Here is a 27,077-nt window from a genome sequence, read left to right as displayed (position 1 = left end):
TTTTAAAAAAAAATTCATGTCATAGTGTAAGTCAAGAGTATTGCAACCTAGGTCAGGAGGCAAGATCAAAATATAAAGATGAAAAATGTGTTATCCATTGCATAGGTCCAGAGAAGGGCTAAAAAATTTAAAACAGACTGAAATTAGCAAGGTCTGGAGTTATGAGTAAAATTTTCATGGATGAAACTTGAAATGGAATTTAAGCTGAATAAGTTTTAACTAGAAAAAGGGAAGTTAGAAGAACATTCCAAGCTAGAGGGGAAAAAAAACAAATAAAAAGCAAGTATGTGGGACTAGGTATGGAATAGTCATCAGAAAACAAAAAGACTAGAATCATCAGGAAGGAAGGAGCATGTCAAGAAACCAAACAGCAAGTGGGCAATAAGATATAGTGGGTCTTAAGATGTAGGACCAGACACCCAGACAGGCATATTTCAAGTTGATACAGGAAGTAAGGAACCCCTGAAAATGTTTTCAAATTCAAATCAATTCAATAAGTTTTTATAGCTAAGCCTTGGTGTATGAATTTGAACCTGTCCTCCCCTACAGCCCACTCAGTAGCTCCAACATTAACCTCTGTGCCTCAACTTCCTTATTTACAAAACAAGGATCAGCAATTCCTTTATTTCTTGAAACAGGGGTCATATTACCACCAGAGAGTTGAGATGAGGAATAAATGATTTAATATTTATAAACTTCTTAAAACAATGCCAGACACATTGTATGCACTCTATGAAGGTGTTAAATTCTAGGTAGAAAGTACAACATAGTTTACAGAAATAAGAATAGATCTGAGATATGTACATGGCAGAACTTACCTATCCATCATTTTTTCCTTGAATTTTTTTTTTCACTCCACTTAAAAGTAGTGTCTAGGAGTGTCCTCTGGTTGTGAGTGACTCCTGGTTTTTGATGGCACCACAAATCAGGCTTTCATAGGCAATTTGTGAGGGCTGAGGAACTGAACATAACCTTACAATATTTTCAAAAGACATTCTATTTCATGTTCCTAGAGATGAAGAGGAGGCTTGAGCAAACAATCAAAATAACCTTGGGTTTCACTGAACATAGAAGTGAATCCTCACATATGTTTTCTCAGTTTCACAATATGAGATATACCACCACACCAACAACAGAGGCTCAAAAGGTCAGAAACTCCCTATTTTAATATAGAATCTTACAGTTTAGATAGCAAGTTTGCATGAATCTATTTTCAGGATAATCCCTGCGTCCCTAGGAGGTGAGTGAGAGGGGTCCTCTTATTCCATTTTACAGATAAAATACTGAAATTCCAGTCATAGGTAAAGGGTCAAATCTGCCATTTCCTACTCCAAAATTCCTTTCTTAAAGATTTTATTTATTAATTTGAGAAAAAGAGAGAGAGAGTGAGCATGAGCAAACTAAAAAGTGAGAGAGCATGAGCAAGGTGGAGGGGTAGAAGCAGAGGGAGAAACAGACTCCCCACTGAGCAGGAGCCTGACATGGGGCTTTATCCCAGGACCCCGGAATCATGACCTGAGCTGAAGGCAGACACTTACTTGACTGAGCCACCCAGGTGCCCCTAAAGTTCTTATTCTTTCCCTTAGACCTTGTCCTTCCCAGTGTCTTAAATGTTTTCTATTCTCTGCCACTTCCAAAGAAATTGTGTTGAGAATATCACTGATGACCTCTAATTTTGTCATCTACCTGAAGGGAGCAGTCTAACCTTGCAATAAGTATTTCCATTTTGGCAACATCCAGTTGGAAACTACTTTAGAACCATTCACCAGACATCTGAATCAAATTGATATACCTAGTCATTAGGGTGGGTGAGCTTTGTGACTAGCTGTCATAAAACTTGTCTGGGCCAGGTATGGGCCTACCTTGGGAAGCTGAAGACAAGGTAATATAGAGGCAAAAGCATGGGCTTTGGCTTCAAATAGATGTGAATTTGAATTCAGTCTGCAACCATATCATTTAGCTCTTTATTAGTTGTGTGACCTTGATGTGTGTGTGTCTATTGTGTAAATATTTATATATATTTACAGATATATGGTATGTGCTCAATACATGGCTATAACTATTTTTATTACTCTAAACCTCATTGTTTAAACAAACAAAATGAAAGTTATTAGCCTTCTGCAGAAGGTCCCTAGAATCTATTCCAACCTCATCTCTATGGCTCAGTCACTGGATCTGGGGCCAGAGTGACTCTGTGGTCAAAATTCAAGTTCCCTCTATTCTCCAGCTCACATTATATATATGTGAACAGAAATCCTGAGCCTGAGGCTCCTCTGACATTTGCTGTGAGATTTTGGGGAAATCCTTAAGTGCCTCTAAAGTTTAAAAGCAAGTTTAAAGTTTAAAAAGCAAGCAAACAAGGCAGTGAGTGGGGAGTGGAGGAGAGGTATTGGAGTGCCGGACAGTGTATCCAGTGCCTTTCCAGTCTACTTCCAAGGTTCTGTGAAAGATGAAATGTGCTAATACACACGAAACTGCCAGACTAATTTCAAGGGGCCATGTGAATGCCTGAGACTATTATAGGGAGTCCTGAATGTCTTCTACTGGCTTCTTGTTGCATGCACTTTTTATAAGGTTGTGTTTCCCTTTAAAATGTGTAGCAAACATTTGATCAAATAAAATTTTACAAACACCTCAGCCAGTGACTTGCCTTCTTGCACATGCTCATTTTCCTCCCCATCAGCACTCACCTGCCATTTGTGGAAGTGGCCAACTGACTTGCTTAAGAAACTGGTTCCTTTGCTCAACTCTCAAACTGACGTAAAGGAAACTCTTCCACTACTTAATATTTTGCTGACCATTAAAGCAATACTTCAAATGACATCAAAGTGATCTCATCTCCATATTCACTTCAAGCTGTTAAAGTCTGGGGCAAAGTACCCAGAAGTGGATGAAGAACTCCATATCCGTCTAGAACTTTGACAACTTGCTTAATCATGAAAGATCTCATGCAGAGAAAATAGACTCATTCTGTCCAGACTTGGTGAGATCAATTAGACTCAGAAAGGCAATTTAAAATTTTACCAGAAACGGCTCTTTCTGGTGGTGAAACCAACTTGAGAATCCCAAACTCAATAGATACTTATTGAGTACCTAATATGTACAAAGAACTATGAATACTACAAAGACTTCATCTCTACTTTTAAGAAAATTGCAACCACATATAGTGCAAAAAAAAAAAAAACACATACATCATAAACTAGGTCTCGCTGAAATGTAGGACTCTTATGGAAAAGTAATGGGGGGGGGGGCACCTGGATGGCTCAGTTGGTTAAGCATCCAATTCCCCAGTTTCAGCTCAGGTCATGATCTTATGCATCTTGGGATCAAGCCCTGAGTCAGGCTCTGTGCTCAGCAGGGAATCTACTTGAAGATACTCTCCCTTTGCCCCTACCCCCCAATCATGTGCTCATTTTCTCTCTCTCAATTAAATAAATAAGTCTTTAAATAAATAAATAAAAATAGAAAAGAAAAGTAATGAAGAATAAGTTCAGAGGCATACTGTATGTAGGAGGCTCAGCATACAGAGAGCTACTATTTTTTGCATACCCATTACTTAGTGTCCAGTACTTCATTCACTCTTCCCAAGAGTCCTAAGAAGTAATTCTTATCACCTCTGTGCCGTAGATGAGCTGGGTTTTAGAAATATGAGATAACTTTCCCAATATCTTTCAACTAGAAATAGGCTGAGCTGGGATTTGAACCCAAGTCCCTTTGATATCAATGCTCATGGAATTTCCATGATGCTTCACTTCCTCCCCAAATGTCTGCATAAGAAATTCTTATAAAAACCTAGGCAATTAGGAGTCATTGAAAATTATTGAGCAGGAGAGTAAAAGAATAGATTTGGGTTTTGAAAAATCAATTTGACATTAATTAGTAAAATGGATTAGAAACAGGGGAGAGATAATAAGGGAGACATTTAAAAAGCTATTTTAATTGTCTGGCTAAAGGAAATGAACATCTGATCCAGATCAGTGGCAACAATATGGGGAAAAAAGGCAGAGACAAGAGACACTGCAAAGTTTAATTTATTAGATATGGTAAACGTCTAGCTGTGAGGAAACTAGCTGTGGAGGAAACTAAACAGAATGAGAGAGATCCACAGCTGGATGAAGTGAATATCTCTGTGATAGATGCCTTTGAAGGGTACACTGACCTTGTGCTTGACCTATCAGGGAGATAAGTTCCTTTCTAACTGCAAAGTTCCATATTTTTAAGGAAGATCTAAATAGGGTCTATTTTCTGAAAAACTGTAGATATGGGCACCAGAGTCATCTCACCCTTGGCCTGAATAATGGTTTAGCTCTTCAAAAAGTTATTCAAAAAATAACACTTAGTCCCAGGGCAGCCCAGGTGGCTTAGCGGTTTAGCGCCCACCTTCAGCCCAGGGCGTGATCCTGGAGACCCGGGATAGAGTCCCACATCTGGCTCCCTGCATGGAGCCTGCTTCTCCTTCTGCCTGTGTCTCTGCCTCTCTCTGTGTGTGTGTGTGTGTGTCTCATGAATAAATAAATTTTTAAAAATCTTTAAAAAAATAACACTTAGTCCCAAATGTCCATTGACCCCTAATTAAGATATGTAGTTAATGGTTGTCTCGTCACAAAAAGGTCTATCTGGTTGGGTGACAGGCGTTCTGGTCTATTATCAATTGAAGTTCAGTCCCTACCTTGTAAGAAGACTTTCAAGCATTTTAAAATACTTAACTTTCATTAAAAACAAAACAAAACAGAAACAGAAAAAGGGAAAGGAGAGGCAAGAAAAGGAGTGGAGTTTCAAAAGATGTTTTTCAAGATGCTGTTCAATTGGAAAGCCTTATATAGACAGTCATTTTAGGTGGTACTTATCTTAAATTAATGGAACTTGCTAGCTCCAAGAATCTCTCTGGTCACCTAGGATTTATTCCACATGTTGTTAGCAAGTGGCAATGCATAAAACACAAGATCTAATATTCAGAATGCTTGTAATAGCAAAGTCCTTCCTGCCAATTTTAATAGCATTAAAATGTCTACACGCATCTAGCAAATCTGCTGGCTTCCAACGGCTGGAATTAGACCAGATTCACCTTCTGTCTGCTACATGAAGCCAGAACTTGAAGACAGGAAAAAAAATTAGTGCTAGTATTAACTCTGAGCTCCTGATCTTCTATTACCCACATTAGACTCAACTCATGAAGTCCACCTTTTCCATCATTCTAAGAAGCGACAGCTGGACCGCAGAACATAAGGATACCTTGGGCCTTGTAAAATCACTGAGATGAAATTGCAGGGAAGCCTAAATGAAAGAGATACTATCTTTTTATATATGTGGAGAAGAGATCAGACTTTATCAAAAGTAATATGTACAAAACTGAGAAGAATGTAGGAAAGGCCTTCTAGAATGCTGGAATGGAAACCAAAATTATCTAGAATGGATCAAAATTGTGGTAAAGATAAAGGATTAGAATGAAAGTGGGTACCAAACAGAGAGAATGGGCAAAAAAGAGAGAACCATTTCTTTCTTCCCCCCCCCCCCCCAAGGAACCATTTCTAGGAAGAGCATGGTCATGTCAGAGTAGGCTATTTAGTTACATATCCGTGTTAAGTATGCATTGGGGAAATCAAGGAAAACAGAGATCTCATTGGAAATACAGGGAACTGTGTGATGAGGCATATGGGTGCTCATCTTGACCAAGCTAGTAATTAATTTAAGCAGGTTATTAAAATTTTCCAGTCCTGGGGCACCTGGGTGGCTCAGTGGTTGTCTGCCTTTGTCTCAGGTTGTGATCCCGGAATCCTGGGATCAAGTTCCACTAAGGCTCTCTGCATGGACCCTGCTTCTCCCTCTGCCTATGTCTCTGCCTCTCTCTGTGTGTCTCTCATGAATAAATAAATAAAATCTTAAAAAAATAAAATAAAATTTTCTAGTCCTTGGTTTTCAGCTATAAAGATAGTCCCTTTCCACTCTAGGGCTCTATATGCTTAAGATTTAACATCTATGATTTTCTAATATAATCTCTAGAAGTTGAAAAATTGGAAGGGTCCTTGAAATTATTGAGTCCAACTCTTATTTCTGGGACCTGAAAAGGACAAAAAGGGGGCACGGAATTTTGAGATTCTGTGGTTCTCATTACTTAATCCTAAACTTAGAACATCTTGAAAATGTAAATTAACAAGAAATTTATCAACTTATATGTAAATTGCCTTTAGAGTTTCTTTGAACACTTCTTAAGACCTGAATAAGAGGTATATATGCAACTAACTTTAGGACAACTTGATGTGGAAAATCCAAACTTATAAAACCAATGAGTTAAAGGGCAATTGCTTTACAGAGCAATTTACCTTAGCAATATTTTGTGTGGAAATTTTCTCTTCCTGGAGGATTTAAAACATTTAAAAACTGAATTTTGTAAAGCAAAAACAAATTCCAATAGGAAATTTTTGTATAAAGCTAATGTCCCAATAAAATATATTCAGAAAACCGTTCTAGAGTTTAAAATGTTTTGTATCAAGGTCGAGTTCTGAAATTACAAAAACATATCTGCATTTTGTTATAAATATTTTACTAAAGATCTAATCTCACTGAGAGTAAAAGTCAAATTCCATAAAAAGGCCTAATGCCCCATGAGACGTCTTCTCCTCTTGCTCTATTAGGTAACATACACTTTCATGTCCTACTGGCTTCTCCCATCCACTGAACTATCCTGTATGTTTCCCTCCAACCATGCTGATCTTTCCACTGTTTTGTAATGTGCTGGCATGTTCCCAGTGCAGAGCTTTTATACTTGCTATTCCCTCTGATTAGAATGTTCTTCCCCCTCGATAGCCAAATGAGTTGTTCTTGCCCTCTTAGTGGAGTTGTCCCTGAAAAACCTATTTAAAATTGCAAAATGCTTTTACAGTTTTATTTTCTTCCCTTACAACATATCACTAACACACTAGAATTTTCCTTATATGTTGTTTGTTGTTAGCTCCAGAAGGTCAGGTGTTTTATCTATGTTGCTCTTTCCTTGGTGCCTTCAGCAGTAGTTGACATAGAGAAAGTAAGTGCCTAATTAATATTTGCTGAGTTGATGAATAGCCAAAAATTATGGCCTATGGATCATGGCTCTTCATTTCTAATTCTTAAAAAAGGATAAAATTTGGGTAAAATGACATTTCCCCATTTATTTTGCAAACTACCAACAATGAGAGATAGGTCAAAGATATCTTTATTTGAGGGGACTGTTGTGAATTACATGCATATTTTTGAAGTCCTCTAATTTTTTTACGAATTATATATCTTTAGTCTTAATTCAAGAGAGTTCAAAACAGATTTTATCAATTTTATCCAGATGAATGATATTTTTATAGCCTAGTTGTAACTATGGATAAACTTTTATTAGTCAGTATGAATATTAGTATTTAATAAGTTGAGCTGTTCTCAAGAATTCTGGGGGTTGTTTCAAGTGGAGAAACATCTCAATTTGAGCCAGAAATTTCAAGAGTTTTGGGCTTTATATTTGGTCCTATAAAATTCCAGGACATTGTGCCTTAGTAAGCCTGGTTTTCTTTCTCTTCAATCATTTCCTCTGTTAAAACTTATCTACATAGAAACTACATCTTTCAATGATCAATGTACATCTAGAAATTTGCTCTTATCAATGGCAGCTGCAAAAACTTAATGTTCAACTCAAGTCCATCAAAGTTTGTGAATCTTCTGAAAGTGTGGCTTCGTTTCCACTACATAGAAGTGATTCTGTTGAACTCATTGCTTTAACAATGGAAAACAAGGGAGTAGGAAAACATCAACCTCCTTGACCTGGTTTGAAAATAGATACACATACTTCCTTGAATAAATCCATAATGCTCTAATCTCACTTTCTTCACTGCTTTAAGTTGTCTTGTGTTCAGTTACCTCAAATGTCAATCACAATGTGTCCACTGGAGAACAACAATTCTAAAGACCTCTTTATTTTAACGTGCATCGTAGATAATAGAAAGAGGTATTTGTCAAGCTTTTCTTCATATAAAGTAAAAGTTTTTATTTCATTTTGGCATCTTCCAACTATTCCACAACTTAGTGATTGTTAAGGATGTGGATATCAAGGAAATTCACCATTTTGATTTCTCCCTTCACCTCATGTTGTAATTAAACTAACTTACAGTATTTGGGACACCCTTCTATAGAGTGATAGAGAATTAGTAAACCAACTTTCTTTTTAACATAAACACAGAACTTTCCTTTTTCATCTTTCATTGGTAAGCAGAATCAATTTTTCCATGCTTAGGTTGAACATCTCAAATTCCTTATTAGCAGAGATTTAGACCACACTGGTTCATGTATACCAGCTAGTCTGATAAAATCTCTTTTGCTGAATTCTCAAGCATGAAGCACCCTGGGGAAAGGTAAGTTGGATTGGACCTGTGGAATGAATTTTGGAATACGCCCTGGACTATGAGTCAGATGACCTGAGTTCCTGTCTCATACTGCCAGTTACTAATTCTGGGAGTATGGGTAAGTCATTTAACCTCCCTGAGCCTCAATTTCTTCTTCTATATAGTAGAGGGGGAAAATATTGTGGCTTTTAATTTTACCATCAGAGGGATATATGGAGATTAAATAAAACAATGTTGTTGTAGTGCTTTATGAGCTGGATGATATTATATAAAAATGTGATAAATTTTTAAAATTGTTCCAACTATTGCCAGCTGATTTGGTTCATGCCTCATTTCTGGCTAGGCTAAGTTCTCTTTTGTATCCTTTGGCTATTACCTTACACAATCCAGAAACTGCACAAATTATTTTGCTGCCCTGGACATTTGTGATGTTTAATATTGTTGAAAATAAATAGCTTTGAGAATATTTTCTACTCTGAGACTTCCTTGTGATTTCTTTTCCAATTAGATCAATCCTGGGCAAAATTATGCAACAGTATTTTCAGCACCCCCTATTATTGCTCTGGCAACACCATCTCAATCTTCTTAATGCTCTTCTTTTCTCCAGGAAGTCTAATGTTTCATCTGGCTCTGATGCCAAAAGAAAACCTTAATCCAGTAACTGTGGTGCTCCATCCTTGATTGTCTGTGTAGGTAGCACCCTCACTGGCCTTCCATGCTCTAATACAGACCTCCAAATGGATCTGGCTAGAGCTCTATTCTTAGTAAATAGAGCCAATCTGATTAACTAATTAGCACTGAATTGATAATGGAAATAATGGCCTAATATGTTTTCTGCATCCAAGTTTAAAATTTACATTTTAATATGTTTTTCAGGCCTTAGCTCAAAGGTCATAGGATGTTTCTAGGATTCTGTTCTCTAAGAGGAATCTTCCTCACCTCTTCTTCTCCTCTATCAACTCATGCTTAGTCTGCCTTCACTAAGGGAGACTATTTCTCTGATCTTCCTTATTAAATTAATTCCTTCTGATGTAATTTCTTATAGTATCAGGTTTTTTTCTTCATATCATTTATGATAGTTGTAGTTTTACATTTATTCACAGATTTTTTAATGACTTTCTCCCCAACTCCATGCTAAGCTCCAAGAGAGTATAATCTTAATTTTACTTTTCATCTTCATGCCCCAGGTCTAGAAAATAGCAGGCACTCAATAAATATTAAATAAATGAACAGGCTTATATATATGAAAAATTCATTTTTTTTTTTATCAGGGAGATTTTACTTTTGAATCATCTCCTGAGGGTGATGAAAGAGGGTCAGTGGGAGTTCTTACCTGTAAGCAAAACTTAACCCTCAGTCTGGGCATTTCGAGTGAGGGTAGATTTATTTGAAGAACTTTGAGGGTAGATGGCAGGAAGCAGTCACCAACAAGTAGCTGTGTGCTAGGAGATCAGGTTTGGAAACAGTAGAAAATAAAAGAAGTCTAAATATCTGAACCCAGAAAAGCAAAACACAGCAATCCCATGAGCATCAAAAGTTGGTCTAAATGTCCTTTCTGTTGCCACCTGCACTATTGTTTTTCCTTCCATTGTAACTACCACCCCCGTCCCTATGTTAAAATGAATCTGGTCTCTAAATACTACCATCTTTGGATAGCCCTGGTGGCGCAGTGGTTTAGCGCTGCCTGCAGCCCGGGGTGTGATCCTGGAGACTGGGGATCGAGTCCCATGTCGGGCTTCTTGCATGGAGCCTGCTTCTCCCTCTGCCTGTGTCTCTACCCCTCTCTCTCTCTCTGAATAAATAAATAATTATTTTTTAAATAAATACTACCATCTTCTTTTATCACCAAGAGTCAATGTGTGCCCAGCCTCTTTAGATTTCATAAAACTTAGAGGGAGCAGAAGGAAATACTTCTGCCATATTCTATTTCACTCAGCTTATATGAGTGCCAAACATGGCTAGAAGTACCTTTAGTGGGAAGAGACCATTTATGGCAGGACCAGGAATTATAATCTAACCCAGATTGTTTCCATTTAAAAGAAAGAATTCCATGGGGAAACCAAGGGGATGGATGATGAACATCAGAAAATCTCATCAACATCAAGTAAGCAGTAATTAGTATAATTCCTGCTCTCTTTATTAAGAAGAAATTTGAAAAATGGCAGAAAAAGTAAAACATTCAGAATCCTTTCCATTGGTCCAAAAAATAAGTATGAAAGACAGAGATGGTAAAGTCCCTACAGATTCAGATATTAAGCTTAATATGGACACTGCCAGTCTTTCCATAACAAAAGATTCACTTAGGAATTAGAAATCCAATGAGGCTTTCCATCTATTCAGTGACTAATCATCTACAACAAGCCAAGATGGAACAATATCTTCCCCAAATAAACCTATGCCAAAAGTCAAAAGCAAAGTTAGAGCAACAAACAAAATCCCTAGCTTTCCTCATTTTATTCCTCTTAATGCATTCAGATTCTAGTAAATTACTAGGACAATAATTGGACGTTATATCTAATGCTCAATACATTGCTCAAGAGAAACATTTCTTTCTGTCAGATGCTGCTCTACAGAAACTTCCATAATTCCTGGATCCTTCCACTTAACTGCTCACCACACCCATATTCTGTGTGCTGATTTTTTTTATAAACATCTCTATTTTCTGTTTTCCTTTTGTTACTCATCTCTTTTAGTCTACAATGTCCTTCCTATTCATTGATGTAGCGACCTGAAAGCTAAAACCTGTCAAAGAGCAAATTCAAATGTTAGAGAACAATCCTTTGTCCTAACTCCTAACTTTTCTGTGGGAGGATTCAACTTACTGTAACACTTGACTCTCTACTGCTTGACTCTCTGGCCCCAGACATGTGGATGTCTCTGAAGAATAAACCCGGCCAGTGTGACCCAGTCTCATACTCATCTTCTTCCGAGTTCTCATGCTACTACTCATCACTCCCCCTCAGTATATGCCTTTTGCTGTTCTTGTGAGACAGGATCTTGCCTATGTTCAGTGTTGTAAGAGACTCAGGCATAAAGTCTGCCATATTCTAGGGATCTGAGCTTTCATACTAGGCTCCACTGTGAACACAGATTGATTTTATAAGGGGATGTGCTGTCCTACGTTTGCCACTTTAATTATTTCTAATTGTTGAAAACCTCAGTGAGAAGATTGATGCTATTAGAGGGACCTTCAGAAACCAAAACACCAAACACTTTTCACCTAATTTTAACCCAACAATATTCTTATCTCCATATTTCCGTCTCTCTGTGAAGTGAGTAAAATCTAGGGGAAACTGAGGAGGGGAAACAAAGTATCCAGGGCTCCTGTCTAAGCTGGCAGATAAGGTACATTCCTCTGGTCTAGAAATTTTTCACATAGGATCAGTCCTGATAAAATCATAAGAGTTTAAAATGAGAACATCTGGCTGGTAAAATCCACAGAGGTTAAAGAACTTGTGCTCATCCCAAATGTGCCATCACCAATGTTATGAGGAATTTTTATTGTCTTGTATTCTCTAGCATGCATTGCAAACAGGCACCAGGTGCTCCAGTTCTCTTCTGTCGCACAATTAGTAGCAAACCATGCATAGAGTACAATTGCTTGGCCCCTTAGTGATTTGGCTCTCCAGACTGAAGAGGCCAAGAGCAAGCTGGCACTTCCCCCACCACTCAACTCACAGCTGGCTACTCTATTCACAGGGCTCCATCCCAGTCTCATCAATGTGTGTCCAGTCTGTCGGGGCTTATAGAAGCTTGGAGGGGACAAAGAGGAACGTTTTAGATTGATTGTTTTCAGGCACAATTCACCACACTGATTGTTTGTGTATAAAGGGAAGTGACAATGGGTCCTAGATTTTATTTGCAGAGGGCTTTTGTACCAATAAAGTCAATTATTCAAGATAGTTCTGCAAAAGATGATTCATTTATTTCAAATTTTTTATGGCAAAAAATAAACAGGAAAAATTGCTTATGTTGAAAACATGAATCAGGTCATTGGGTTCAGAATGGCTTTGGTCATTCATCTGCATGATCTTTCAAAAAATATAAATCAGGTATGTCTTTTACCTACTTAAAATTCCCAGTGGCTTCCCTTGCACCTAGAATAATCCAGAGGCTACCTGCCATGTGCATTTCTGCCTTAAGACCATTGCACAGGGTCTTCCATCTGCTTTAGACACTTGCTTTTCTCTCTCCCAACACCCTGGACCTGATTGGCTCATTCTTATTATTTGGTTCTCAACCCACATAAGACCTCCTCAGAGAGATCTTTTCTAACTATTTTGTTTAAAAAAGGTACACTCCTACAAATTAGAACCACAGTGAGATATCATCTCACACCTGTCAGATGACTAAAATAAAAAATACAAGAAACACCACAAGTGTTGGTGAGGAAGTGGAGAGAATGAAACCCTTGTGCACTATTGGTGGTAATGCAAACTGGGGAAGCCACTGTGGAAAACAGTATGGAGGTTCCTCAAAAATTAAAAAATAGACATATATTATCCAGTGATTCCACTACTGCATATTTACTCAATGAATATAAAAACACTAATTCAAAAAGATAATATGCACCCCTATGGTTTTTTTTAAGATTTTTATGTTTTTATTCATGAGAGACACACAGAGAGAGGTAGACACAGGCTCCTCACAGGAAGCCTGATGTGGGACTCGATCCCAGGACCCTGGGATCATGCCCTAAGCTAAAGGCAGATGCTTGATTTAAGAAACAAAACAAAGAAAAAAAAACAAATAAAAAAACAGGCTCTAACCACAGAGAACAAATCTATGATTACCAGAGGGAAAGTAGGTGGGAATATGGGGGAAATATGTGAAGGAGATTAAGAGTACACTTATGATGAGCACTGAGTAATGTATAGAATTGTTGAATCACTATATTGTGTATCTGAAATTAATATAACACTGTATGTTAACTGTACTGGAATTAAAATTTTTAGAAGTTATAAAAAATAAAAAGGTACACTCAACCCTAGTCATTCTGAAGCTTGTTTTATTTTTGTTTTTGTTTCCTTTTATTGCCTATCTTCCTCACTGGGGTATAAACTGCATGTGGTCAAGTAGCTTGACTGTCATATTCATCACTGTAGCCACACATTCTGGAATAGTGGTGGCTGTAACATAATAGGCACTCAGATTAATTTGTTGAAACATAGTAACTTAAGCACTTTCAATGAAAATTTGAAATATGTATACAATAACTAAAACAATATGTAGTGAGTGAATCTTTCTATATCTGGTAATTGTATCAGTTAACATCATTTTGTTGCGTAGCCTAGTAAGCTCAAGATTAATCACCAGTTGCTTTCCATAAATCTCTACATATTACTACAGATCCAGTATCCCAAAGGAAGGAAATCTGAACAAAAATTATATGTGTCCATTACATAGCCCTTTGAACAAAATATCCCAGTGTGCTTGCTAATATTATTCAATCACTCCCTGTTTTTAGTAACAAGGTGAAAGACAAAGGAGCCTAGATAGAAGAAAAAATGCAGATAAAATTTTTGGTCATATCTAAATTTCCATAAATTATAAGCAGTAGATTTTATCAATGCAGAATGTAAGCTTTGAGGGATATCTGAATCCATACTAATACATAAACTTTACTATTTATTTTGTTATTTCCAACATCCTGTGTTACATCTTAAAATGATAACCATGACAAACATTGATAATGGCTACAAAATAAATAATGTTTTGATTTATTTTTGCAGTGTCATTGAAGTTTTGTGCAATCTACTTTTTAGAAAATATTCAGAAAAATGACTTTCATGATATAGATTTTCAATGTTTAAATTTTCCATTTTTTAATTTAATGTTGGTTTCTTCAGATTCAGTCTTAAGGTGTTCTGCATTAGAATTGATACAGGACACATATTAAACTTCAAGTAATTTTTAGCAACTAGATTACATCTGTGTGTGTATGTGTGTTCATTACATATGGTTATAGACAATTCTCATGGATCCTTGAAAAAGGTTCAGGAAAGTAAGGAAGTATTCTTATATCTGAAGCTCCCAAATAGAATTAAGGCTCTTTTAGTTACAAGTGACAGAAAACCAAGTAAAGCTAGATTAAGTTCATATTTAATGAAATTTGTTGGTGCGTATCACCAGCAAGTAAACCAAAATACTTCAAGGATCAGAGAAAGTGCTCCTGAAACAAGGGCTTTCAGTTCTGGAAGTAGAACCTGGGATCACAATACTGTCAGGTCTTTCTTACATTCTATCCATCTTATCTCTGCCTCACTTTGTTTCTCTCTATATGTTGGTTGAGTGATTTCCTACTACAGAAAAGCTTTCTCCATGTGATATTGAATGTAGCACCTGTCAGCTGAAACTTAGCACAGAAAAAGAAATCTTTTCTTTTTTCCAGTATCCTTGTATCAGTCTGAGGGAAAGATCCCAATTGCTCCTGCTTTAATTAAATGCTGACCGTTGTGACCAAGGTTGGCAGAGTCCATTGGCAAGATCTCATTGGGTAGGAAAAAAGAATGCTATAACAGTACATTTCAAAGGCTAGGAATCAAACTTTATTTCCTGCTATGATTTACTGAGTACCTCTTTTCTATTAGGCATTGGACTATGCACTGTCAACACAGATAAAATGCACAATTCCTAGCACATTAATTTACACACATGCCTAATATTATTTTTGTATTGAGCTAGGAACTCAAGATACAAAGATTAACTGGTTTTTCCCCCTCAGTGGACTCAAAATATAGTTTGGGAACTAGGCCATGGACATTAATAGAGTCATATATGACAACTTATAAATAATGAGATATGATTAATTCCATAGAAGTTTTTAAGGGCGTCAACATTACTGGAGCTAAAATAATCTGGAATATGTTCATGAAAGAAAAAGAGCCTGAGTTACTGGAAGATCTCAAAAAACAGCACCTGAATAAGCAGAGTCACCAACTCTTCTGGAGCTAACATTTCCATGTTGTTTAAATATGCCAGCTATGTCTGAGGTACATGAAGGATCCAGAATTCTATAGCCCTTCTCCAGCATCTCCCTCCAGAAATGTAGAGGGAGCATTGAACCCCCAATCTACTCAAATCTCTGGTTTCAGCATCTTGGGTAGTAGGAGATGTACATAAAGACAAATAGCCAAATAAGGATCTGAGTATCAGCTTCATAATGGATATCAAGTCAGGGCTCTTTCATCACTGCTAAACTGAAAAAGGACAGAGTTTTGTTTTTGTTTTTAATTATTTTCCATGTTTATAGTTTCCTGGATGGCTGTAACAAATTACTATGATACTGGGGACTAAGATCGCTTATAAATATATTCTTTCACAGTCCTGAAAACAAGAGTCCAAAATCAAGTGTTGAGAGGGCCACTCTTCCTTGGAAGTTTCTAGGTGAGAATCTGCCCTTGCCTCTTTCAGCTTTTGGTGACAGCAGGTGTTCCATGGCTTGTGGAAGCATAACTCCAACCTCTGTTTCCATATTTACATGGACTCTGATTAGTGTTTCTGTCTCAAATTTCCCTCTGCTCTGTATAAGGACCCTGTCATTGGATTCAAGACCACCCTAAATCTAGGATGATTCCATCTCAAAATCCTTAACTTAATAACGACTACAAAAAGCCCTTTTCCAAAATAGGGCCACATTTACATGTTGTAGAGGTTGGGACTTGCACATACATTTTTTTGGCCGCTGTTCAATCCACTGCACTCTGTATTGAAGATAGTTGGCCCATTTGACCAGCCCATGACCCAGCCACATGCAAGAAGCTAGAGAATGGCAGGCCCTACTTCCACTTAAGTGAGTTTAATGCCTGGATTTTGGAAGAAAAGGAGAAAACTAGAGGACATGGGTGTTTAGAGGTCTAAGCACCTTTTCTTCCAAGAAATCAAGACAGAAAGACACTTCTTTAAAAAAAAAAAAAGATTTATTTATTTATTTATTCATTCATTCATTCATTCATTCATTTATTCATTCAAGACATAGGGAAAGGCAGAGACATAGGAAGAGGGAGAAGTAGGCTTCTCACAGGGAGCCTGATGTGGGACTCAAGCCCCGGACCCCAGGGTCATGATCTGAGCCGAAGGCAGATGCTCAACCATTGAGCCACCCGGGTGTTCCCAGAAAGACACTTCTATTCATGAGTAGTACCCTCCCTTGTGAAATAAGACCTCCTGGAAGTAGTGTTTTCACCCTTCAGACTCATGAATAAATCATGACTCTTCATCCTTAAGGGATAGTCACAAACATATGGAAGGTGAGCCTGGATGTTCATTCCAAGCCATTTCCCACCTTCTGAGGAGGAAAGAAGCAGTCGTCTCCTCTACAGAAATTTATGAAAGAATATGGGCTTTTGAACATGTCTCCTACTCTGACCTTAAAAAAAAAAAAAAAAGCATTTGCGTGAAGAGCTAATAATACAAGACATCTAGAACATTTGGAAAATTAGCTCCAGGCTGATACATAGATATATTTAGTTATTCATTTAGTCATTTATTCACCAACATGTGCTAGGCACCACCTACATTCTGCAAATACAGTGGTCATGGTCCCTGTCCAAATAGGATGTAAAGTGTAGGTAGTGGAACAACATACTGTGCTATAATGACATCTTTCATTGTCTAAGTGTTGCAGTATGGGAGCATTGACCAGGAGCATAAAACTTAGCTGTGAAGGGGTTAGGAGAAGTGGTGACATTAAGACTTAAAGAGAAAGTGCCTGGTAAGGGAAGCAAGGTGGGGCAGATGGCAGGTGAGAGAGAACCTGCAACTGCAGCAGCTGGTGAGATAAATAGACATTAGAACAAAAGGGCCTTGTAAACACGTTAAGGTGTTTGGACTTGTCCTGAAAGCTTTGAGGAGTCACCTAAGAGCTAGTGACCTAATTAGATTTGCATATTGAAATGCTCACTCTGACTGTAGCATGAAGAATTGATTAGAGGATACCAGAGGTGCAGGGCCAATTAAGAAGCTCTTGTGATACAATGTGGGTGTTTATTGGCATGTTAGATGCCAAAATAAATCAAAATCCTCTGTGACCCTCCCATATATTTACCTGTATCTCAAATTTTTCAGTATGTGGGCCACAGTGGTCAGTTCAGTATATGAAAAAGTTAAGAGAGTGCTACTTGAACTTCACAGAGATGCATCTTGAGGTTTAAAATTGATGGAAAAGGGGTCCTGGGTGGCTCAGCGGTTGAGCGTCTGCCTTTCACTCAAGGTGTGATCCCAGAGTTCGGGATCGAGTTCTGCATCAGACTCCCTGCAAGGAGCCTGCTTCTCCTTCTGCCTGTGTCTAGGTCTCTCTCTCTCTGTGTGTCTCTCGTGAATAAATAAATAAATACTTATTTTTATATTTAAAAGTAAATAAAATAAAATAAAATTGGTGAAAAAAACTCAAAGAAAAAAATTATTGGCCTTTGTAAATAAAAGCTAGCTTCAGACACATTTGAATTTGGGAACTCAAGCAATGTCATCAGGAATAGGTCTTTCACCTTCCATTTCTTAATTCTTTTCTCCCTGATATTAGCATGGCCCTTGGTCAGGTCTTCTCCAAGTGCTATTCCCCTATATTAGCCCAAGGGATGCATATTCCTAGTTCCATAATCAGCAGAAAGAGCACATTTTTTCTTCAAAGAATTGTGACAAAAGTCATTAGTACAAATTAGATAATATGTCCCACTCTGAACTAATTAGTATGTCAAGAAAAAAAATATACTCATAAATTTGGGTCTGGTTAAGGTACTCATTCCTAGAATGGGGCATGGATCCATCTTATATCACACAGTCTGAGTGAGAAACAACTAATTTCCAAAAGTAAATTTTAAGTGTTGTTATCAGAAGTAAAAGACGTGGATTCTGGATAAGCAAAACAAAAGATGTCCACAATACATTCTCATTCTTCCAACCCACCACATATGGATTTACATAACCAATATAGGAAAAGTAATATTCCTGTTAAATAATTTCAGACCATAGATAGGAATCCTGGACCTTGGGAAAAGAAGGTTACAAAGCTTGGGCCCTTTTCTAAGTAAACCCAACCTCTCAGCTCAACCAGGCTATGGCATTATTTGTTGTGTGGCAGCCAAATGGCCTGCATTCTAGGGCAAAGAAGACTGCCAACTGGGTATTCCATGCCCCATCCTAAGTTAGGTCTTAAAGAAAAGAGATAGCATCTTGAGTGAAGCCAGCTTGGAATCGGGAGGTGAGACCAAGAGAATTGGGATAGTACAAACCCCAAGGCTTTGTCTTTGTCACTGGACAACTGTTGCACACCACAAAGAGCAAGATTCCATTTAAATCCCAGCCCCAGAAAGTGCAACTTACTTATTCAAAGCATCTGTGGGGGACACATAAAACAAATGTGGCTAAAACAATGTCTCAGAGACAAGGAGTCTGGACCCTGGCCAAAGAGGGAAGGCAGCCCTTTTGGTTGCAGAAGAAGTCACCTGGGAATCCAAAAGCAGCAGTGAATACAGTAACCTGCTTGATGGTTAACACCCCTGAATAGCATTACATGAGATTTCAATGTATCTTCCCTCTGACTACTCCTTTTCAGTCAAAGAATCATGAAGTTACAGTGCAAAGGATGATTTTCTTTAGGATATCCTTTCAGAGGAATTTTGGACAATGAACCACAACTTGGCATCTTGGGGTTTTTGTGTTGTTGTTTCATTGTCGTTGTCTTCTGCAGCAGACACACATCTTTTCCGCCTGCTTAATGTCCATTTCCTTTTTGTAGTATTACCCCCATCGCAGTGGAAAGTGATGTTCCAGGGGTGAATATGTTACCTAGGCTGGAAAAACACGTTAGCCTCAGTGACTGGTTCACTGAGGAAAATGGGACCTAATTAAAGTCAATGAGAGTCTGACCTAGGAAGACCTGCTTGGGTACCCTTCAGAAAAAAGCAATTTCATCTACTTCTACAAAGGCCTAACATCATTTTAGAACTCTAAGAACAATGGCTTTATTTCAATTATCCACTCTTAACTGACAGACCATCCCCTAAAACTTAGTGGCTTAACAAAGAAATCATTTTATTTGCTCATGATTCTCTGCATCAGGAATTCTGTCAGACACAGTGGAGATGGCTAACCTCTGCTCACTAATGTCTAGAGCTCTCAACTAGAGGGCTCAAATATGAGACATGTTTGAACAGAGGCCATGTGTTGGGAACCTTGGTTCCAGCTATTGCTGAATTTTCTCAGTTCACTTTCAAGTGGCCTGTGTATGTAGCTAACTTGGGCTTCCTCACACTATGGTGTACACTCAAGGTAATACAATTTCTTTCATGGCAACTGGGTTGCCAAAGGGAATAGTCCAATAGAACAAGACATGGAACATTCAACATTGGTACAAATGGCTATTAACTCCCTGAATTATGTTTTCCGATATTCTTCTGACCAAAGCAATACACACAGTCAAGCCCAGAGTCAATATGGAAGGGGACAAAGCAAGAGCTTGAATACTGGGAAATGAGATTCAATTATGAGGAGGGGCACTAATATATCAAATCTACTACAGGCTTAAACATTCAATTTCTCAGAAAGATGATGAGCCTTCTTTAAGCTCCTTCTTAGAGTCTCTAAGTAGGTAGTAGTTACTAGATCAGGAAAGAAAAAGCATAGCAGCCACCAAAACTTTGCTGCAGCTAAAAGATTGCCTTGTAGACTCAAGGAAAGCACTCCCTTGGGAACTCTGAGAAATAACTAGAAGATACCATGAAAGGTATTAATTTCTTACTTGAATCTGGTGTCATTATAATGTGGGTGTAAATAGTAATATGACTTTCTACTCTGGTTAAGTTCTGGCAAGGTCTGGACTTAGGAATTACAGAAAATAATGAAAACAATAAATACGTGGTGTTTTAAAGCCCACACTATTTCCCTAGCTTTCATCCAGTTTCACCATATGACGTTTGAATCATAGTCAACTAGTGGTTCTTATAATATTTTAGAGCAAACTAACCAAAAAGAATATAGATTCCTTCATGAGAGAGCATAAAATTTAACCTGTGACTTAAAAAAAATTCTAATAACAACTTCCACCACAGGGACTCAGTTATGCTAAAGCTTAGCAAAGAAAATATTTTCTCTTTGCCACAAGTCCAATGCTGGTTGTCAAGATTCTCCAGAGAAACAGAACCAATAAGATATATATATAAATACACAAAGAAGTTTATTATAAGGCATTGGCCTACACAGTTATAGAGTCTGAGAAGTTCTACACACTGCCATCTGCTTGGTGGAGGCCCATGAAAGCCGGTGGTATAGTTCCAGTTAAAAGCTGAAGGCCTGAGAACCAGGAGAACCAATGGTGTAAAGTCTCAGTCCAAGTCTAAAAGCCCAGGAAGCAGGAGCAGTTATTGTTATTGTTATTGTTAACTGAGTTAATAACTCAGTTATTGTTAACTGAGGCCGGAGAAGATGAATATCCAGACTCAAGCAGACTGAATACATTCACTTTTCCCTGACTTTTTGTTCTATTTAGACCTTCAGAGGATTAGATAAAACCCATCTGCATTGGTGCAGATGATCTGCTTACTTAGTCTACTGATTCAAACATTCATCTCTTTCAGAAACACACCCAGACATGGACACACTCAGACACATCCAGAAACACTCATAGACACACTCAGAAATAATGTTTTACCAGCTATCTGAGCATCTCCTAGCCCAGTCAAGTTGACAAATAAAATTAACTGTCTCATCAGTCAATGCTTCAAAACCACTTTTCTAAGAAGAATCTGTCCTTTGCCTTTAACTACACTCACCAATAAAACAAAACTCACAATTAATTTCTTCTACTAGTTGCTGATGACAACGGTCAATGTCTTTAAGAAAACAAGACTCATTAGTTAACAGCTCAGATGGGAAGGGAAGCTGAAAGTCATTTGATGTTACCACATGTTTCAAAGACATCCCTCAGAGAAAAGTTGTATGCTTGATACCAAGAATTTCTCATCAGGGGCAAATATCAAGAAATAAGTGTGCCCATCTCCACATAGGAAAAGAGAAGATTGGCATTTTCTGTAGAAGATAGGGTAATTCCTATTCTAGTTTTGCTTTCTTAGTGTTTGCATCTGGAAAATTCTTCTACAACTTAACAGGGCTCACTTTTAACCACTTGATCTGTTTTAACTCAAGTTGGACCACAGTGAAGTACAAGGCCACTCTAATAAAAGTGAATATCAAACTTTCTCCTATTATTATCTATCCTCTTTAGCATTAAAAAAAGGCTTTGATTTTAGTCAACCCACAAATTTTTATTGTACATCTATCCCATACTAGGTGCTAGGATTATAAGTGTAAATAAGACAAAATCCTTGCTTAAGGATTTACATTTATGGATGCAGGAATTGCAAGGAGGAAGTGGGAAAATGGTGAACACACATGCAAATAATCATATTTCATGTACTAATTAGTGCTGTGAAGAAGATAAAGTGATAATATGATGGCAAGCAACTAAGGGAAGAAAGATGAAATGAAATAAGATAATGACCAGTTCTCAGATAAATGAAGGGGAGGCTGCTTCAGCTAAAATGATGGGACTTACCACTCTGAGATCAGAGAGTTGGTAAATAGCTAATCTGAGGTAACAGATGGGCAGGTTGGGACTACCATCTACATCTTTGGCTCTACGAGATTTATAGTGACTGTATAATTTATTGTTGTTATGACTTTGTTGAACTAACATTTGTTAAGTGGAGCACAGTGTGTCAGGTCATGAGTCATGATTCAATGACAGACCCCAAGAGAAACTGAAATAAAGAAGTTTTATCACTCACAGGTCCTGGGGTAAGTACCTAGGTTGCCACAAGGAGCCACATGAGGAGGTAAAGGGAAAGTATAGACAGAGAGACAGGACCTGGAGCTCGTGCCTTTAATAGGATCTGTGGGTGGGGTGCTTTGAGGTTTCCAGACTGGAATCAGACTTGTCAATTCAAGCCAAAAGAGCAGGGTTTTGGGCAGCTCCAAGGTGATCTTATCTAAATGATGAAAAAGCCATAGAAGTGCTCAGAAGCAAGGGAGACTATGGATCATAAGATCTGTCAGGGAAGTCCTATCGGGAACTCGTGTAGGCTTGGGACTCCGCAGCTACTATCAAAGTCGTTCGCTAACATGAGGGAATGGTGTCAATTTAAGTTCCCTGGAGGAAGGATGCCTAGCCAAACAAAATAGATGCCAAGTCAGCAATACCATGGAGTAGCTGAACTAAACTCTCAACAATTGTCCAAACTTGGACACTTCTGAGAGTGCAAGAGCGATCTATTAATAGTTACTTCAGAACAACAGGTATAGGTGGGACCATCTTCGGTGAACCAAGACATGTATTCAAACTAAATTTAGTGGAGCAAAATACTCTGTTATTCTTTATAAAATAATAAAGTGACAATAGCTTAAAGATGGCATTTATCTCTGGAGGTATTCAGATACTTTCACATATATTATTTAATTAGTTTTCTTGAGGAGAAGAGAATTCCTCACAAATAACAGACCTGTTCCAAGTAAAAAGGCAAAATAATTCACAAGGATTTCAAAAAACACTCATATATTTTAGACATCCAGTATGAAAACTTTAGAGGCCCTATTTATCTGAAATACAAAGAATTTAAAAGAAAATAAATATAAACATGAAATTAGCAAATATTTACTGAATACATAATAAACACCAAGTACGGTATTGGGTTCTGGGAGACAAAGATGAATAGAAGCTCATTGCCCTAGAGAAGCCCGATGCAGCCAGCTAAAGAATCCTGCCTAAAACACTAATTCTGAGTCAAAAATAAAGAGCATGGGTTGTTTCTGCTTGTTGCATTCTCTGTTGCATAATCTCAAAGTGGGAAGATTCTGCTGATTGGCCACTTGTGCTACTATTCCCATAATGTCCATGTGTTACTGCAAAAGGAAAATGATTCCTATTACTTCCATTTTCACAGCAATGGTTTGCATGCAGGAGTGAACACTATTTTGAGAAAGCTCTCTGCAGGCAAACCTTGAGGATAAAACTTCTCTGGGTGCCTCCAGCCTCAGGCTTTATCTCTTTCTTCTCTGCTGGAGAGAATAACCAGTACCTACTTCTAGATTCCGTGTCTACTATGAAACCGTATCCTCCGGGACAAAGCTGATATATAACCAATTGAATCAATTGGCTTCCTGTCCCTGAGTATTTTCATTGTGAAACTTAACTGCTAATTTCTAAAGGAAGGCTTTGTCTTGGTTGGAGGATTTTCAGAAATCTTGGAGAGACAATGAATGAGGAGTTCTGAGAGGCAAGGTGCCTAGTCTGATGAAGTGTAAAGCCTAGCAGAAGGGAAGATTCAATTCAAGATATTTCAGGGAAAAGAGCAGTTTAATATCTTAAAAGCCCTCGAGAGACAGCCGAGTCTGTTGGGAGATTGGCATGGAGATGGTGGTGGAGAAAAAGTAAAAGAAAATCAAGGTTGACGTTGTGAATAATTCCACTTTCTCCTGCTTATGACCACTAATGCAGCAGTTGGTTCTAGAAGTTTTATAAGTCACTCAATAAACTGGCTTGGCTAATAAATCAGAAGTTATAAAGAGTTGGTGTTTATTTTCCAAGAAAGCAATGAGAACCCAAACTTTGGAGGCATGTTGCCCCATTCATTCCTTATTGACAGGAGATAATGAACCGAGAACTTTAAGGCAACCAGAGAAACAGGAACCTGCCACAGCCTGTAAACCCAGAGGCTTCTAGTTCAAAAACAATCTGTGTCACCAGCCTGGCCTGACCTCCTGAACATTATATAACTCAATTCCCTCACGTGTAAGTTGGGGAAACAGTAGAAATCCAATCAGAGTGTGGTTGTAAAGATTTTTTTTTTTTTAACCAAGTGCAGCAGTGAACATGCACTGAGAAAAGTCAATATGCATTTGTCAATTGGCTTGAAATGAAAGAGAGTCACAGTGGGAAGACTGTGGTGAGTTGTAACCTGCCCATTCTTCCACTTCTGTGAAGTAACAGCCAGAGCAGTGGGAGAGGATGGTCCAATAAACACCCTGATGATCACATCTCTTCCTTGCAAATCACTCAAATGAAACCTCCCACGTGGATGCAGATGAGAGAAACCTCATTGCCAAAAGATGAAGGCAAATTTGGGGGATGGGAAAAGGAACTGAAAGCACAGCAAAACAATTTCATCCATGACACCCACCTTTTTTCATTCATTTTTCCAGACTTTATTCGTTAAAAACAGCAAATATTTATTGAGTTTCCACTCTGATCAGGCACTGTGTTGGGAATGTGAACTTGGCCTGTCCTCAAGTTTACAATGCATCAGGAGGGGAAGACAAGCAACTCAGCAATATAAGTGTCTTTACAAGAAAGATCATGGGATGTTGTGGGAGTCCAGTAGAGAACACCCAGCCAAAACATTAGGAGGGAGGATCAGGTGAGGTTTCCAGAAGAGGTGATGTCTAACCTAAGACTGAAAGATGAATATGAGTTATTCAACAAAAATTTCAGGAGTAAGCGAGCAGTGGTACTGAAAGGAGTTTTCAGGAAAGGGAACAGTTTGCCCAGAGGCCAGAGACCTTTTTTCCAACATTTGCAGATTGTTCCCCACAAGGTAAGCAATGTACTCGATGTAGTGTTATATGTTAAGATGAACAAGAAACGTTTCCAGGAAACAAAGAACTTAAAACCTAACAGATAAGATGGTTTCAACAATAGTTATAAGATAAAGCATGATTTATAAGCTAAAGACCTCTTAGTTTTGGTCAGTTGATTTGGATTATTCCTCCAGCCCATTTTCTCCAACTCCCATACCCAAGAAACAAGTTAATTCTTAGGATTAGTGCTACCCAAATAATCATTTAATAGGTGGTTTTCTTCTTCCAGTTCTTATGATATCACAAGAAGGGGGAAGAATGTAAGTCATTCTGCATTTGTATACTCATTTGAAAAATGATCAGTTCAATGGTTAAAAGAAAGCCCTACTGCATCTCAAGAAATCAACATTGATTTACTTTAATCAGTCCAGTAAGCTGAGCTCCCATAACTATGACCACCCTATCCTCTTTTTTGGTCCTTATTCTCAACTACTTTATGTTGTAAAGGTTAGGGGCAACACAGTGACTAATACCAACCAGAACACATTGAAAAGATTTTTGTGGAGAGAGCTTCTGCCGCCTAATTTCTTGGTTTCCTGCCCAGTATCTAACACAGTGACATACATTTCAGAAAACATTTGTTCACTCATTATTGGCTTGACCCAGGTCATGAGAGTATCTGAAAGTAAAAAGAGTAAATATTTGAAGGGTACAAATACCTAAAAGGAAGAGCAAGCCATTTGTCATGATTTAAGAACACAGAAGTAAAGAGGTACAACTGACCTTGGAAATTGGCTCCTGAATGTCAAGTAATGCTTTCAGTCTGGTGGGCTAGGACTATCCCCTCCAAGGATTACTGAAACTCCTTTCGGGCCCTCTAGAAGCCATCTGGCCTTGAGTAATGCTGGAAAGGAAATCTCAGGGAATACTGTAGCCTTTCTCTGGCCCCTGATAAATGAGCAGCTGACCTGGTTTTGTCTTTTCCATCTCAGATTTCAGTATGACTCAATTGGCCTGGAGCTCCAGTGAAATGCAGTCCGCCCTGAACTCTGGTGTCCTGCCTCATGGCCTGAGGTCTAGCTGCCAAGTCACCATGGCAGCTCAGATTCCTGGCCTTCCAACTTTTCCTTGTCAGAATCTGGTCATGTAATGAAGTACAGCCTCTGCTCTCCTGGCAGTTTCCAGTGTCTGCTCCATTTCACTTGCATTTACTCCACTGGCTTTTGACAGGTCACTCTCTACGTGAAACCACAGTCAAAACTCAAATCGGTTGAGGTTCCGAAGGGCTCTCTCTGGGAATGAAAGAGAAGCCAAAAACAAACAAATAAACCATTGAAGTAGAGAAGTGAGGGGCATGTTCCTGGTTGGGATGTCCTCTCTATGCCATGACACTTCCCTTGCTCTGCTCATCTGGTCTTCTTCCCAAGAAGATGCTAACCAAGCACTAAAAAGCAACATAAGGAAGGGAGTACTAGAGACCTTGGAGAATTTGCAACCTGACTTATGGGTTTTGAATATATGAGAGGTAGCTTTATAGCTACATGTTGGTATTACCTTGTGGATCCAATATCTCCTTTAAAATGTTGTGGAAAGGCTATGGGCTTTTAGCTTTACTAACTAGTTGTTAGAAAGCCATATTGTGTCTCTACTTACAGTCAGAGTTTATAGTCTTTATTTCAGAACCAGAATGCCAGCACTGCATTTCAGACCACTCTTCAACTGGGGAAAGCCACTCCCTTCTCTATGCTCCAGGGTCCCATCCTTATTTTGGTTCTTAGCATCAATCACCCTCTCTTGTCACCCCAGAAGTTAACAAAACAACTAAATAAAAGCATATCTTAGGAGAACACAGACTATCCTAGGCTAGTCTCAGAGCATACTATTGAGATAAAGGATTCAGGCGTTGCAAGAACAAGTCATAAACAAAAAACAAAAAACTTTCCCTGTGATCATGAATTAGTTTTCCTAAGCCAAAATTATACTTTGAAATACAAATATCCAAAATATAAATGATTCTCTTGAGGCCAGGTTGTGGGGGGAAGGTAGTTAAGTTCAGCATTAGTACTCTCCTTGGGGTTATTGTTTTTTATCACTAGGGATGGCTGAGTTGCTAAGCTCACCCGAGATTAGAAGTGTTTTCAAACTGCCTCAGTG

The 27,077-nt window shown here is 38.2% G+C and overlaps 1 long non-coding RNA gene across 1 annotated transcript in view; it reads right to left on the bottom strand.

The window, feature by feature from the left end:
* The window catches only part of LOC121492810, a 35,541-nt gene extending 9,706 nt beyond the window's left edge, over positions 1-25,835 (bottom strand). The window contains exons 1-2 of the long non-coding RNA XR_005988301.1: positions 25,707-25,835; positions 9,691-9,799 (exon numbers count right to left, since the gene is read on the bottom strand). This is a non-coding gene — a long non-coding RNA (uncharacterized LOC121492810). The remainder of the gene's footprint in view (positions 1-9,690; positions 9,800-25,706) is intronic.
* Between the last annotated feature and the right edge of the window lie 1,242 nt (positions 25,836-27,077).

Source organism: Vulpes lagopus, chromosome 6 (assembly GCF_018345385.1).
Source record: "Vulpes lagopus strain Blue_001 chromosome 6, ASM1834538v1, whole genome shotgun sequence".
NCBI classification, from domain to species: Eukaryota; Metazoa; Chordata; class Mammalia; order Carnivora; family Canidae; genus Vulpes; species Vulpes lagopus.
Note: the sequence above shows the minus strand (reverse complement) of the source record. Positions and strands in the feature narration are given on the sequence as shown.